Source organism: Microcebus murinus, chromosome 1 (assembly GCF_040939455.1).
Source record: "Microcebus murinus isolate Inina chromosome 1, M.murinus_Inina_mat1.0, whole genome shotgun sequence".
Taxonomy (NCBI): domain Eukaryota; kingdom Metazoa; phylum Chordata; class Mammalia; order Primates; family Cheirogaleidae; genus Microcebus; species Microcebus murinus.
In genome coordinates this window covers 22,217,893-22,235,467 of record NC_134104.1, presented here as the reverse complement: position 1 = coordinate 22,235,467, position 17,575 = coordinate 22,217,893, and positions in this window count along the sequence as shown.

The following is a 17,575-nucleotide window of genomic DNA, read 5'->3' as shown; positions in this document are numbered from 1 at the left end:
GGAGTGGTCTTTGTTGGGTAACAGAGTTATGTGACCATCTATTATTAAATCCTCAAAAAATATATACTGTAATTTTATAATGCTTCCATGGTCATTGATTTGGAACATGGAGTGTTTAGTGTCTCTTTTTCTTTTTCCTTAAATCCTAGTTCCAAAATCCAGAGCAACTGGAAAAGGTCTGCTCAAGATTATATCTCATAAGTATTAAAAGTTGAATTATCAAAGAGAGGTGGCTGATTGATAACAGGGCATTCAAGTTACAGGGATCAGTGCAGTAAAATATAGAGAAATATAAAAGGACATGGCATGTTGAACAACCTTGAATGCTCAGAATTTGGGGGATGTAAAGATCACAAAGAAGAAAGTGAATGTGGAAAAAGATTATCAGGAAACAGATATGGAAGTGTCTTAAACATACTGTATTTAAATTTCAAGTATAGTCAAGAAATTTGCTATATTAAAGAATACCCTGATGTATATATGAGAGAAATTTTCAGAAAATGTGTCTTAGATAACATTTTCTTTAAGCAAGTCTACTAAAATTGAGTCCTTTATCTTTATGAGGTGGAGCAAAAGAATTTCAAAAACATCAAGGGTAAAATTTATGTAATATATATTTTTTTATCATTTTCTAAAAAGTAGAAACAGAAATACTTTAAACACTTTAATACTTTAAATACTTTAAACAGAAAGTATTCTATGCATGATTTTTATATATTTTAAATATTAACATCATAATTGAATAAAGGTCTTGAAGATAGTTTAGTTTAGAGATCTGTATGGAAACACCTGAGAGCTAGACAAAAGAAACAAATATCAATCAAGAAGATATTAAAGACGGTAGACTATTATGCTGAATATCTGGAAATCAGTTAACACAAAAAATGTAAGCATACTTACTGAATGTTCTGAAGCTATAAATTACTCTGAGTTACTCACCTATCTAAAGAATATGATTGCAGTGGGTTTTTAAGTGGATATTAAAGGAAGTCTCATTATACAAAGAGCAGTTTTTTATAACTCTGGAAAGAACATGCCAAATAGTATAAAAATTTGGAAGCATGGTTGAATAAAATTATCAGTTTCCAAAGATAAAATAGGAGATTCTAAGAATAAAAGTGTTGTCCATTTTAATGCTACATTCTGTAGTAAAAATAGCCAATGTTTCAAGTAATGACAATAAGTAGGAGCTGAGTAGTACAAATTTATTCCATAAATAAATGATTTTTACATTGTCAAAATCAAAATGCATATTTGATGAAAATGTACAAATTTGTATAGGCATGGAATGGAATCTCCATAAGACTAAAAGTTTGAAATCTGATTAAATATAGATTAAGCATAAATGTATTCTTTCTTTTTAAATGATATATGTTCTCTGATGAGAATAATCTATTGCCATTTTGAACTTTTAAAAAATTGTTTACAGTTCTATTGAGATAGAGATTATATGAGCATAAGTATTTTAAGTATTATGTTTTTTAAAAAAATATGATTTAATGTTACATCTACAAAGGATGCTGAAACAATCTATTGGCAAGACAGTTATCAGTACTCATTTCATATTTTACAATTTAAAATAACGAGCTGGGTAAAAGATAAGGAATTTTGATTTGCAGATAATATTTAAAGAAAGATGAATAAATCTGACTATGTATATCAATAAAATCATCTCCTCTGATTAGGTAACTTTCAGTTTTAGATCTTAATATGATTTTTTTTTCCTCAGGAGGAAATATTTTTAGGCAAAGACTATAACATAAAAATCAATCCTCAAAAAGTCTAGACAGAAAGCTAGCCTTGGCTGAGCACAGTGGCTTATTTTCAAAACTCAAATTTTAGAAGCAATTAAAATCTACATATTATAGACAGACACAAAAGTAGAGATAGAGTAGTTAGTTATATTAAAAGAAAACTGGGTACTGTAGTGCATATGCCTGGAGTCCTATCTACTCTGGAGGGTGAAGTAGGAGGACATTTGAGCTCAGGAATTCAAGACCAGTGTAGCCAACATAGAAAGAAGCCATCTTTACAAAAACTTTAAATTATCTGGGCATAGTAGCACATGCCTATAATAGTCCCAGCTACTTGGGAGGCTGGGGCAGGAGGATCGCCTCAGACTAGGAATTTGAGGCTGCAGTGAACTACTATTGCTCCACTGTACTCCTGCCTGGCTTACAAAGCAAGACCTTGTCTCTAAAAACAAACAAATAATAAATAGAAAGAAAGAACAAAATCTAGCCTTTCTAGTATTATGTAATTAAAGCAAAATTTTCTAGTGTCTTATATTTTAGCTGTGAGTAAAAACATCATTTCTTGCCAAAAAAGAATAAATGTGGATAATCAATGTAAGGTTAAGTGTGTTAAATGAAGGACAAAAAAAAAAAAAACCAAAACATGTTATGTCTCATGGTCATTGTATCACTTGGAAGTCATACTTTATAAATGTCATAATCAGTACTGATAATGAACATCTCTTTATATATATATATGTATATGTATACATATATATATATATATATATATATTTTAAAGATATGGGGTCCCACTTTATTGTCCAGGCTAGACTCAAAATGCTGAGCTCAAATGTCCCCCCACCTCAGCCTGCAGAATAGCTAGTACTCCAGGAACATGCACTACAGTGCCCAGTTTTCTTTTAATATAACTAACTCCTCTATCTCTACTTTTATGTCTACAGTATATAGATATCAATCACTTCTAAAATGTGAGTTTTGAAAATAACTTTGCATATTTAAAGTTAATATAATCTTTAATCATCAAAAATTGCAAAGCCTTCATTGTGCTTTGTGAGCTTCTGCTAATCTTCAGGTCTTTACTAGTTTGAAATTTATTCGTATGGTAATTTGTATGAAACCACTTCTTATAATGAGCTGCATATATCATAGAAAAATGTTTATAATTATGATAACATATATCTTGAATTCCTTTAATTCTCCAATCTTTCCCTAGTGGGCTCATGAATTTCTAAATTCCCAGTTCAAAGTGTGCACTCAACTTAATACAGTGACATTTTCAATGACTTCCTAGCCACACAGATTCTCAGGTTTTTTTAATTTTAGTTATGACCCAATATGATTATCTTAATTAAATCATCTACTTGATATAGAATTATTTTATAGCTTATTTATCATGTTTTGAGATTTACAATAAGAATTATAATCAGAGAGGCATGTGTAAGACATAAAGATTCCAAAATGAATACAAAACTAGAGTTTCAATCCACAGACCCACAGTTTCATGGTGAAGAGAGACATATTTCAGGACATTATAATAACATGTGAAAAGTTCAGTAATAGCAATTCACGTAGAGTTGTGGTTTCACAGTGAAAAGACTTTACCCAGACTTGGGAAGTAAGAGGTGATTTTCTAGGTAACTACTAAGCTAGGTCTAAAAGCAGTATTTAGTATGGGATTAGAGAGATCGTGGAAAAGGTGTTCTAGGCTGAGAAAATTAAAGAAACAACAACAACCAAGAATGAGTGCAGTGGAATTCAGGAAATTAAAAGCAGAAACAGAAGCATAAACTTTGGAAGCAGAATAATAAGATAATAAGGGAAGAGAGTGCAGCCATGGAGTTCCTCTCAAGTAAAGTGACTGTAGAAAGTGAAAGATTGACACGGAGTGTAGGATTATATTTGATGTAGGGAGTAGGGCTAGTGAGGTGGTAAACATTAATCCAGGATGTGTACTCGGTACCTGGATGGATCATAAAGGCACAAAAAGATATAGCAATACAGGGTAATGCTCACAGAGTTGTAGGCTACAAGCACTAGAAGATGATCCTGGCTGTCTTAAGTAGGAGGGAAAAGCACTGGAAAGTATAAATATAGTAGGGGTAGGAATATACATACATAATGAGTGAGATGTGCACCGTCTGGGGGATGGTCACCCTTGAAGCTCAGACTTGTGAGGGGAGGGGGGCAAGGGCATTATTTGAAACCTTAATTTTTGTACCCCCATAATATGCTGAAATAATAATAATAATAAAGAAATAACAGCCAGAATTATTTAGGGTGACTCAGTAGATCCTGGGCACAAAAGTCAAGAAAAAAGAAAATTTCAAAGAGGAAATGACTGGCAGGATCAGTTGTACTAGAATATTTCAGTAAAATATGAATTACAAAATGGCCTTCACAATTAGAAATCAATGTTGATAGATTCCTTTTTCTAAAATATCTCGAATTATTATCAAAATTCTGTTCATAGAAGTTGGTGGCTATATTATGCCCCCAGAATCAAGTTCAAAGTTCTAGGCTTAGTGTTCAAGGTATTCACATAATCGATCTATTCAATTTAGAAACTGTAAATATGACTTATCCCCCTGACAAGATTATAATTCCCTTGACTACAGCAACTGTGTCTTACTTTTGTTTCCACTGCAATATCTACCCTAGTACTAAGATTATAGAAAGTTACCAATAAATCAATTTTTAGTTAAAAGGTATTTACATTGCTTACTTTATGTCTATCATTTATCTACATATTTTATAAAACCTAGACTGTTTATAAGCTAGCTTAATTACAGTTTAAATTATAAAGTTGACATTAGACAAAGTCTTTCTCATTCTCCCTCTCTCTCTAGCACCTGTGTGCATGTACACTTCAGATGTAGTCAATAAAAGAGAGTTTCCTATATCTTCACTCTTTTCCCACTTTGTATACTAATTAGCAAAGAAAGCAGAATGAATCTAGATACCAAGTTAGGTTGTTTATCGTTGTCCACCATAGCTTGACAACTTATCCTCTTCATTTTAGAAAACCAAGGAGCAAATAATAAATAATAATAATAATAAAAACTAATTGCCAGTGTATAATTTATTACTTAACTTAATTTTTCTTAAACTATAATCTGCACCCCTATGACTATTATAAACACAATTATTTATTGTAAAAGTATCATTAATTAATGTGTTCAAAAATAAGCTTCAGTACAGGGACAAAGCAAAAAAATAAAACAAAAGAAGCCTGGGAAAAAAAGTGCATAATGTGTGTTATCTACACCCTTTTTTTCCATTTTTAATTTAGGAAGTATTATTGTGTTTGAAGATTTGCCAATCCATCAGAGCAAGCAAGCAAAGTGTTGGATGAGTTCTTGGAATAAACAACTTCAGCTTTTGTTGTTGTTGTTGTTACTGTTTAAGTCACTTTCCTAATAATCTTACAAACTTTGGAAAAATATATCTTACACCTAGTTTTAGAAGTAAAACTTTTTGAGTATTTGTTTTATTTACACTAGATATATATTTGGAAGATCTTTTCCCAGGTTAATAGTAAAACTGATTTGTTTCAATGTCTCCTGATATTAATATTTTATAAGTCTTACATACAATTTGTGACATGACTTATTTAAAGTTAGCAGGAGAGCAGCCATCGTCCTTTTCCAATTGCAGTTCGCATACTAAATGCAGATATTCTCATGCGGTACAGCACCTGCATAAATTTGAAAAATTGAGAATCATGAAAATGGTATTTCAATAGCATTTCAGTTCAGCAAAGGAACAAAATTTATCATGCAATATAACACCTTGAACAAGGTTAATGCCCTGTGGAAACCATATTTCCCTGAAAAAAAAAATTTTGTTGTTGATTATTTTAAATAAATACATATATACTCCTTCTATTATACATGTTTTTCCCCTCTCAGATGGATATCCAAGCACTACTAAATTATTGGTCAATATTATGAGAAGAAAACGGGCTACAGCAAACTAACGTATAAGACTCACATAAACAAACAACACACACAGCTAAATGAGAATGAACCAATAATACTTTTTAAATAATAAATATCTGATGTGATTTTATTTTACAGAAAGACTAGCACTGCTAATTTTTTAGTCTCCTTTTATCCATTTTCAAATTCAAAAGTAATGATAATTTACCTGAATCACACAGCTAATTGTGTTCTTTCTTTTTAACGGGAGAAAACTGTCTCATTTTAGCGCACACATACGGACACACAAAGAGACGGGATGGGCAGAAAAGAGAAAAAATACAATAATCTGTCCCCTAGTATCAAGCTATAAATCATATTTATGAGGAATTTGGAAAATTTGGATACTCTGTAGAACTTGAAAATGAGCAATAAATGAAAAAAGTTAGTCACTTATAAATAGATTCCTGAACAGAACCCCTGTGCTGCCCTCACATATTCTCCTCTCTCTCTTTCTCTCAAACACACACACACGCCATGAAATTTTTCTGATGTAATCAAAGCAAAGCAAATTATTGAAATTCTCTGAAGATGTCATTCTTTCTTAATACAGAAAATAAGAGATATTGATGGAAAATTTTATAGGAAACTCTGGACATCAAATAAATATAGAATAATTTGTTCAGTAAAGATTTTCAAAGTTTCTACTTTGTTTCATTGAAATAGAGCTATTCATAGGCTGTAGCTACCTTTCAAGTTTAAATTTGCACATATGTAAAATTACAATCTACTAAGTAATCAATACTTTGTACTCCTATTTTTACAACTAGTTTTTAAGGCGCATGTTAAAAAATCAGCTCAAAGCAGTAATTTTCAAAGAAAAAATAAAATTCGTTAGGAGAATATGACACTATGGTTACCCAGTAATTGAAGGGTATATCTTCCTCTTCAGCTTGGTAACTATCAGAGGTGACCAAAGAAGGGTTTATCAGGCTTTCTGCCACCCTTAGGCTTGATTTGATATAGCAGTTATTTAAGTCTCCACAAATATATCTGGAAATATTTTAAGAAATTGCATTTGAACTTTAATTTGTTTATTATGCAAGAATATGTCCTTGATAATAATATATACACTGTATACACATATACATAGATATGTATATACATTTTTAGAGGATGTTGGAGCTGCTCCAAGTGCACGTGCATGTGTGCACACACACGCACACACACATACAAATACATATGCTTTCATTCAAGGTTTAAATTTCCTAAGGAATATTGCTTAAGGGATTTTATGCCACAATTTTCACACATTAAAATTTTATGAGATTTTCTTTAATAACATTCAATTTGGATACTGTGAACTAGGAGGTATGAGAAGACAGTGACACATTTTCCATCTTCAACTAACTAATAAAGTCATGCATAATCTTATTAACAGTGCATAACTGAATAGCTATGCCATGCAAGTAGGTAAATGTATTAATGCTATGAAAGTGTCTTACACTTCTTTATACAGCTTATTATTATTATTATTATTGTAGATAAACAATATAAAATAAAAACTTAAAATTATACTTTAATAGATGGTGAAAGGAGAATGTTTTGGATTGGAAGTATTAAGAGATGTGAAAGTCAATATTACCTTTTTGACAATCATTTTTCTTTGACTATTTCCTCTATCAGACTCTAGAGATAGAAAATGATCAAGATATATTCCTTCCATCAAGAAATTCAGTCTTATTTTTATGTTTTCTACTTTCCTGTCTTTGTCTCTGAAACATATTTTCCCTACTTACTAATATTTTTAATCTCCTTCCTGGAAACACACGAGCACATTCATATAGGTGACATTTATTGTAGGATTTCTTGAAAGCAATTATGATTGTGTCAATGCTTCAATGGTAGTTCCTTTACATTCTAAGTAATCTAGGATTAGCTATAGTCAAAGGCAATCCATTTGTAAGAAGAAAGAAGTGCTTAGGAGTCAATGTATTTTTCCAATTGAGTTCAAAATATAATTGTTTCAGAAATTGATTTACTCATTTATGCCTTTATTTACTTTAGAAACATTTATATACTATCTTATATATATATGCAATACTCTATTATGAATTTAAAAATAAAAGGGTTTAAGAGTCTAAGGTAGAAACATGTAAATAAGTAAAATTCAAAGAAAAAAGGGATACAGAAAATAATTGAAGGCATAGGAGAGGGTGTGCCAACTCTTTCTGCAGTGTTGCAAAAAAGCTTCTGTGAGGAGGTCATAATTGAGTTGATTATTTAAGCTTGAGTAGGATTTTACCAGATGGTACCTCAAATTGGGGATGTGGGAGGAGAAGCTGCTTTTGTCAGAGGAAAAGTCATATGGAAAATGAATAGAAGAGAGGGAAGGGATAATAATTTTAGAGACTTGAAGTATATAAGAAAAGATTTGTGTGTTAACACTAAGATACTTAAATCCTAGACAGTCAGAAGGTATTTAAAAAGTGAAACAGGGAAATGTCATTCTTAATTTTTCTCTCATATTTTAAATTTTAAGGGATGAGTTAGCATTTTAATTTCATGTTTTTAGTTAGATTCTTCACATTTTGTAGGAACAACATTTAGAGTCAGATAGGATTGGAGTTCATTCTGAGTGTTCTGATAATGTACTGAATCTTACCTATCCTAAAATTTGTCAGACTGAATTGGTATTTCCTGGTTATACTCTTATATCTCTCACGATTCAAGAATAAGGATTGTATTTCTTACTCATGTAGGGACCCCTAGCATTTCAAATAAAATGAAATGGTAACAATATTTGGTGTATAAATAAATGAATGACTCAGTCTTTTTCTCCCCTTGCTCCTGGGAAATACTCCTTACTTATTATCTTATATCTCAGGAAATGCCACCACATTCTATCCAATTGCGCAGGACATTTACCTGGGCATTTTCTTTACCTTTTTACCTCACAACATACATTAATCCATGAGAAAATTCTGTCAGTTTTTGCTTTAAATTATGTCATGAATTTAACAACTTTTTACATGTTCAACCATTGTCTGAACTATAGTAATCTCTTGCTGACTGATGTCTTCAGGTTATACCTGATATATAAGGGTACAGCATATGGGTACAGCAGCATTATCATTCAACAAAGACATAAATCAGATCATATCACTTCTATACTATAAATGGTTTTCTCCTTTCACATCTGCCTAGAATGTAGAAAGCTGATAAGAGCATGAAACTTACTTAAACAATAATAAAATCCAGATAAACTATAAAAGTAAAGCTTTGTTTGATCCCACAACTCAGTTACTATTTTTACAAATACAGTATTCAACATTCAATCACAAAATATGAGACACTCAAAAGAAGCAAGGAAAAAAGTATTACCAATAGACAAAGCAATCAATAGAACCAGACTCAGAGATGACCCCATGGTGAAATTCATAGAGAAAGTATTTATAAGAACTTTATTAATAGTGTACACTATCAAATATAACATGAAAAACTATATAAAGAATTTTTGCAGAGACATGAATGATATAAGAAAAGGTTAAGTGAAGATGCTTAGTGGAAAACACACACACATGCAGACACACACACACATGCAGACACACACACACACACACATCTCAACACTATTAAGAACAGAACTACTTAACTGGAAGCAATATAAATTACACAAACTAAAACACACAAAAAATGTGGGACAAAAAAACACAGTGTAACATACATGTAATTTGAATTCCAGACAAAAAAAAGAGAGAGCAAGATAGACCAGAAAAATATTATACCAGACAAAAAAGAACGTTCACACACAAAAAATGAAAGTCTTCAGAAATTGTTATAATAAAAGTAAATATGTTTCTTTTATATCCAATGACTCTATAGCAGGTTTACAAGCAGAAACAACTTTGTGCCTCAGAGCACATTTGGCAATTTCTGGAAACAATTTTTAGTTTTATGTTGGAGAGTAGGAGTTACTAGAATCTAGTGGGTAGAAACATGAGATCCTCCTAAACATATTATAGCACAAGGCAGTCCTCAAGAGCAAAGAATTATCTGATCCAAAATGTAAATAGTGTAAGTATTAAGAACACCTGGTAAAATATAGTTGATGCTCTAGAGGAAAATGATAGTATATTCTGTGGCTTATAACATAACTGAAATTAAAATGCATGATTAAAATAACACAAAAATTGGGAGAGAGATTAGAAATATAGATCTGCAAGGTTCTTATAACAAAAGTAAAATGGCATAACATTATTTGAAGAAATACTGTAATATATTAAAGATGATATTGTAAACCCTAAGATAACTACTAATTTTTTTACAAAGAATCTGTGTGTGTACAAATAATAATAGTGGCAAAGTTAAATTTTAATGAGAAAATAAACAAACACACAGACAATTCACAAATGAGCAAAATTTTTAAAAATAGAGGTCAGAGGAAGGAAAGAAGAACAGAAAAAATAGAAATTAGTAAGGTAGAAGATTTAAATCCAATCATACCAAAAATTATATTAAATACAAATAGTCTCCTATAAAAATTAAAGGCAGAGATGGTCCAATCAGATAAAGAAATTCATGTCAAATACAAAGGCATACATAGTATAAAGATGCAAGGATTAAAAATAGATACCATGAAAACACAAAAGAAAGCTGAGAAGAGGATTAGTAACTGACAAGCTTAACATCAGAACAAGGAATGTTACTAGCCATGAATAGGGACATTACATGAAGATAAAGAGGTTAATTCAAAAATATAAACTTTAAAATGCATGAACTGACAGAATTGAAATTAGAAATAGAAAAAGGTACAATTATTGTTAGAAATTTGAACACTCCTCTCTTAGTAATTGATATACCATGTAAAAAGAACATCAGTAAGAATACATAAGACCTGAGCAACACTGACAACCAATGATCTAATTAACATTTCTACCAAAGAAAAAGAAAGATAAACATCAGAATATATATTCTTTTTATATACTCAGAACATATTTAGCAAGATAGATGAAGTTATCAACCAAATAAAACAAATAAAACCTCAAAAATTTAAATATAATTAAAATCAAATTAAGTGATCTTCTAAATATAACAGAAATAAACCAGACATCAATTATAGAAAACTGAAAAATCTCTTTAAAATTTAGAAGTTGAACAATTTATTTTTGAGTGACAGTTCTATCAGAGAGGAGAACACTGGGAACATTAAAAAGTATTTTATTTAAATGACAATGAAAACAACATATCAACACAAAACCAGATGAGTTTATAGCAAAATTGTATAGCATTAAAAGCTTATATAATATTAATGGCAGAAAAGAAGAGGGCTCACAAAAAGGTTTAAATGTTCACTGTAAGAAAATTGAAAAAGAAGAGAAAATTAAACTAGGATCAAGCGGAAGGATAGAAATCATAAAGAAAAGAGAAAAATGAATGAATATTTATAAAAAACTGAGAAGATTAAAAGAAAACATGATTATTTGAAAAGATCAATAAATCAAAAATCCTAAAGCCCAATGAAAAAAGGGGAAGCTACAAAGATTGCCAATATTAAGAATGAAAGAATGACTATTACTGCAGATTTTAAAGACATCAAAGAGGTAACAATAGACAATTAGAAAAAATTCATGCTCCTAAGTTTGAAAACGAGGTGAAATGGTAAATTCATCTAAAGACACAAACTATCAAAGCTCACTCAAGAAGAAATAGATAGCCTAAGTAGCCCTAAATATTTTACAGAAATTGAATTAATCATTATAATATTTCCAACAAACAAAACTCCAGGCTTAGGTAGTGTCACTAGCGTCTGTCAAATTTTAAAAGGAAAAAATAATATAACTTCTACAAAAACACTTCCTGAAAATACAAGCAGAGAGAATAATATTTAACTCATTTTATGAGGCCAGAATAATCCTAACAAAAAAACCAAGAGACCATATATTATTATATGAAATGGTGAAAAATTAATTCTTCCATACAAAGACCAGGAACAAAGCAAAGATATCCATTCCTACCATTTCTATTCAAAATTTTACAGTGTAAAACAAGATAATTAAAGACTATCTGAATAAAATGTATTTGTGGATGGAGTATTTAATTACTTTTATTTTTTTAATTTTAAATATTTAAAATTTTTATTTGTTATTATGTATGCATAATAGTTGTGCATATTTATCAGATACATGTGATATTTTGATACAGGCATATAAAATGTGTAATCCAATTAAGGAAATTGGAATATATATCACTTCAAGAATTTATAATTTCTTTGTGTTAGGAACATTCTAAATCCATTCTTTTAGTTATTTTAAAATATACAACAAATTATTGTTTACTGTAGTAGTCTTATTGAGCTACTGAATAGATCTTATTCTTTCTAACTGTATTTTCAATATTGTTAAGATGGTAGCTCCCCCACAAATTATCTATAGATTCAATTCAAATATAATAAAATTGTACCAATTTTTTCTAATAATTTCACTTTCATTTTTAGCAATCAACAAAATGATTCTAAATTTTATTCAGGAAAGGAAAGGAATTAGAAGAGCCAAAATAAATTTGAAAAATAAATAATAATAATAATTTCTTCAAAAATTTATTTTAAGAAGATAAAGTCAAAAGCCTCTGACTGGTGGAAAATATTGACAAACATATTTCATCATAGGCTTGTATCCAAAATATATTAAATGGTCTCAAAACTCAATAAAACACAAAATGATCTAATTAGTAATGGGCAAAATATTTGAACAGAGAATTTATTTAAAAATATTAATGGCAAATACTATGTTTATGAAAAGATGTTCAACATCATTAGCCTATAGGGAATGACAATGAGATATCACTATACATCTTAGTTTACAAAGATTTTGCCCTATGGTTACTTCTAGAAATGTAGTTTTAACTTTTATATTTAATTTTTGGATCCATTTTGAGTTAATTATTTTATATTATGTAAGATATGAGTCAAGTCAATGCATTTTTTCTTTTTTTGCATATGGATATCAAATTGTCCCAGCACCATTTGTTGAAAAGACTATTGTATCTCCATTTGAAAATCCTTGTACCTTTTTTGAAAATCAATTGACTATCTATAAATGACCTATTTCTGGGATTCCTATTCTAATCCATTGTTCTAATCTTTAATCTTCTTTGTCAATACTACACTGTCATAATTCTTGCAGCTTTATAACAAGTGCTGCAAAAAAACTAGCATGACTCCTTTAACTTTATTATTTGCTTTTAGATTTTACTTATTTTTGTCTCTTACACTAAAATGTAAAATACCAAATGGCAAAGGCAAATATTGTCTATTTGCATCTATTATGTTCACTCCATTTACTTCAAGTCACTAGAATAATGCTAAGCACATGACAGATGCTCAATGAATACTTGTTGAATGAACAATAATATTTGAAAATCCTCTCCTAATTAAAAGAACCATATGAATGAAGATATTTATTATCATTATAATCTTTTAAGAATACCAATAATCTAAGTTTTCTTAGACTCCTAAAATTTTACACTCAGTGTTCCATAAATTTCCTTATATGGATTCTTTTGGCAGTTGTATGACATATTTGGTAGCCTTCTCAGAATATTTTAAAATCCTTAAAATAAAATATTAAGAATTTTAAAAACCCACAAATATATTGAAATAAAGATATAAAATAATTTATAAATGTTTCATGGTATACTAATATGAATGTCTCATTACTAAGCACATCAATATGCCTTAACAAGGAATAGTGTAGTAAACATGATTGAAAAGTAGTGATGAATGTAAAATTAAACACATATAACATCATTAATAGAATAGGAAAAAAATATGTATGTTTTCCATTGGTAAAAATGTACTCCAAATACTGCTGTGATTTGTCATCCACACATATAAATGAAAAATAAATGTTAACTGTCAGATGAAAGGTAGATGAATAAAATGTGTAATGCTTATATTTTTTTATCCAAGTTTATGAATGCATACAGGCATGCCTTAGAAATATTGCAGCTTCAGTGTCAGACCACTGAATAAAGTGAATTCACCATGAAGAGAATTCACGATAAAATGAATATAGAAATAAAATTAGTAACATAAATTTTTTGATTTCCCAGGACATGTAAAATTCCATGTTTATAGTAGCTGTAGTCTAATAAGTGTTCAATAACATTATGTCTAAAAAATAATGTACATAAACTTAATTTAAAAAACTTTATTATTAAAAACCCTAGTGATTATGTGAGCCTTCAGAGAGTCATAATCTTTTTCCTAGTGGAAGATCATGCCTTTATACGGGTGGCTGCTGACTGATGAAGGTGGTAGTTGATGAAGGTTGCAGTGGCTGTGGCAATTTCTTAAAATAAGACAACAATGAAGTTTGTCAGATCGATTGACTCTTCCTTTTAGGAAAGGTTTCTCTGTAGCATCTCAGGATGTTTGAAAGCATTTTACTCACAGTAGAAATTATTTCAAAATTGGAGTCAATCCTTCCAAAACCCTACCACTCCTTAATTAACTAAGCTTATGTAATATCCTAAATTCTTTACTGTCATTTCAACAATGTTCACAGCATCTTCACCAGGAGTGGATTCCATCTCAAGAAACCACTTTCTTTGCTCATCCATAAAAAGGAAGTCCTCATCTGTTCAGGTTTTATCATGAGATTGCAGTAATTCAGTCATATCTTTAGGCTCCATTTCACTCAATTCTTGAACTTCTTAAAGCCATCCATGGGGATTGGAATCAACTTCTACCAAATCAACTTCTACCAAACTTCTACCTGCCAGTGCTGATATTTTTACCTCCTCCCATGAATCATCAGTGTCCCTAATGTCAGCTAGAATGGTTAATCTTTTCCAAAAGGCTTTCAATTTACTTTGCCCGGATTCCTTTGATTCCATCAAGGAATCAGTATCTACGGCAATTATAGCCTTATGAAATGTATTTCTTACATAATAAAACTTCAACATCAAAATTATTTCTTGATCCATGGGCTGCAGAACGAATGTCATGTTATCAGACATGAAATAACATTAATCTCCTGTACATCTCCATCAGACCCCTTGATTGACAAGGTACATTGTCAATGAGCACTAATATATTGCAATGATTTTTTTACTGAAAAAAATATTTTTTTCATAGCAGTTAAGTCTCAACAGTTGGTTTAAAATATTCAGAAAACCATGCTACAAACATATACACTGTAATCCAAGTTTTGTTTTCCTATTTATAGAGTACAGGCAGAGTAGATTTAGCATAATTCTAAAGAGCCCTAGGGTTTGGGGAATGATAATTGAGCACTGGCTTCAACTTTAAATCACTAGCTGCATTCGTCCCTTACAAGAGAATCCTCTTCTTTGAAGCTTTGAAGAGAAACATTGACATCTCCTCTCCAGTTATGAATGCCCTAGATGGCATCTTCTGCAATATAAGGCTGTTTCACCTACATTGAAAGTCTGTTGTTTAGTGTAAGTACCTTCTTCAATTATCTTAGCTAGATCTTCTGGATAACTTGCTGCAGCTTCTACAACAGCACTTGGTACTTTACCTTGTACTTTTATGGAAATGACTTCTTTCCTTAAATCTCATGAACCAACTTTTGCTAATTTCAAACTTTCCTTCTGCAGCTTTCTCGCCTTCTTAGCCTTCATAGAATTGAAGAGAATAGGGGCTTTCTCTAGATTAAGTTTTGGCTTAAGGGAATATTATACCTGGTTTCATCTTCTATCCAGACCACTAAAACTTTCTCCATATTGGCAATAAGGCTATCTCACTTTCTTATCATTCATGTGTCCTTTGGAGTAACATTTCTAATTGCCTTCAAGAACTTTTCCATTGCGTTCACAACTTGGCAAACTTCGGCACAAGAGGTCCAGCTTCCAGCCTGTCTCAGCTTTTGGCATGTCCTTTTCATTTAGGTTAATTATTTCAAGCTTTTGATTTTCATTTTAACATTTAAAAGCCATTGTAAGGTTATTAATTGGACTACTTTCATTATTGTTGTGTCTCAGGAAAATAGGTAATCCTGAGGAGAAGCAGAAAGACAGGGGAACAGCTGATCAGTGGAACAATCAGAACACACACATTATCAACCAAGTTTGCATCTTATACAGGCACAGTTCATGGTGCCCCAGTACAATTACAATAGTAGCACCAAAGATCACTGATCATGAATCACCATAATGGATGTAATCATAATGAGAAAGGTTTCAATATTTCAGAAATTACCAAACTGTGACACAGAGCCATGGAGCGTGCATATGCCATTGGGAAAAAATTGTATCATAGACTTCCTCAATGCAAGGTTGCCACAAACCTTCAAGTTGTAACAAGACACAGAAAAAAATGAAAAAGAAAAAAAAAGAAAAAGAGCAAAAATCCTACAATATCTGCAAAGTACAATAAAGTGCAATAAAATGGGTATACTGTATTCTACTCATGAAATTATTTTTGATATATAGTGACATATTTCATAAAACACTTAAATGATTAAAGACACTGGAATAAGAGTCATTGCTTAATGGAAATATACATTTTTAAATGCTACTCATTTATATTAGACAAAATTATCTTTAAAAATTTAGTCAGCAACAATTAATAATATAGAATACCTCTCTCTTTCTCTCTATATATATGTACATATATATACACATATATTCACTCCATAGGAATTCTGTAAAATACACAAGTTAATATAAATAAAATTTATAAAAATTTTCTTATCATGACTGAATCAAAGGGACTTTTCGTCCTTTACAAAATGGTGTTTGCTTTTAAAATAGGTATCTTGGGAACCTTAGCTATTTCACAGAGAAAAGAAGATCTGAAACAGTCTATTGCTCAGGTTCCCAGAGTTGGCTGCAAAACAGTTCTCTTGAAAGCTTCTGATAGAATCCAGAGATAAAGAGCCAAAGGTAACAGGGAGGTCTGCCAGAAGAGTCTATAGAATTGAAAGTACTTTATAGAGAAATGCCCCTAAGGTAATTGATAAAAACTAGAGCTATAGTCCACTGAGATAAGAACTTACAAAACGTAAGAGAATAAAAAATTCCTGCTGGGAAATACTGAGCTAATCCATCAACTTTATTTTTTTTTAGTCCCTTTCTATTTTACTTTCCTTCAATAAACTCTTTATTTTGACAATGCAGAAAGGTTTGCACAAACAGCTAGTAATAGAAACATATAATAATCCTTAAATTTACTTTCTAGGACAAGTTTACTTGCTATAAAAGAAAGTAGAAAGTTGACAATTTTTTATCATATTTGGGCAGGCTAACTATAAGCAAGCAAAGTTTACAAAACCAGTACAAACGATGAGTGAGATGTGCAACGTTTGGGGGATGGTCACTCTTGAGGTTCTGACTCCCGGAGGGAGGGGGGCCATGGGCAATATATGTAACCTTAACACTTGTCCCCCCCTAATACGCTAAAAAAAAAAAAAAAAAAAAAGTATTATTGCAAACAACAACAACCAAAAACAGTGTGGGGATTTAATCGGTTTGTTTAGTTGAATGGAATTCTGGCTTTTAGTAAAGGAAAAAATAGAACATGCATTAAACAGCTAAAATTCCTTTCTAACTATCACCCAAAATATATGGTTCCATACAATATAACTCATGTTTAATAAAAATTTGTACATTAAAACCATTTCCTACTTATATAGAATGGCCTATAGAATTGTGAAAGAAGGAATCAGTATTCCTTGATCGCCAGTATCTACCAGATATTTTTCTTAATATAACCAAATTTGCTCTGAAACCTAATAGCTTAAGGATCCCAGAAAAAGCATTTTAGCAGTTTGCCCCCAATATTCTTGGATCATTGGACATCACCTGCCAAAAATAAAAGCCTCAGCCCATTACCCTATTTGGGGCTCTAGACATGCCCAAAGTAGGAGTTTCTCA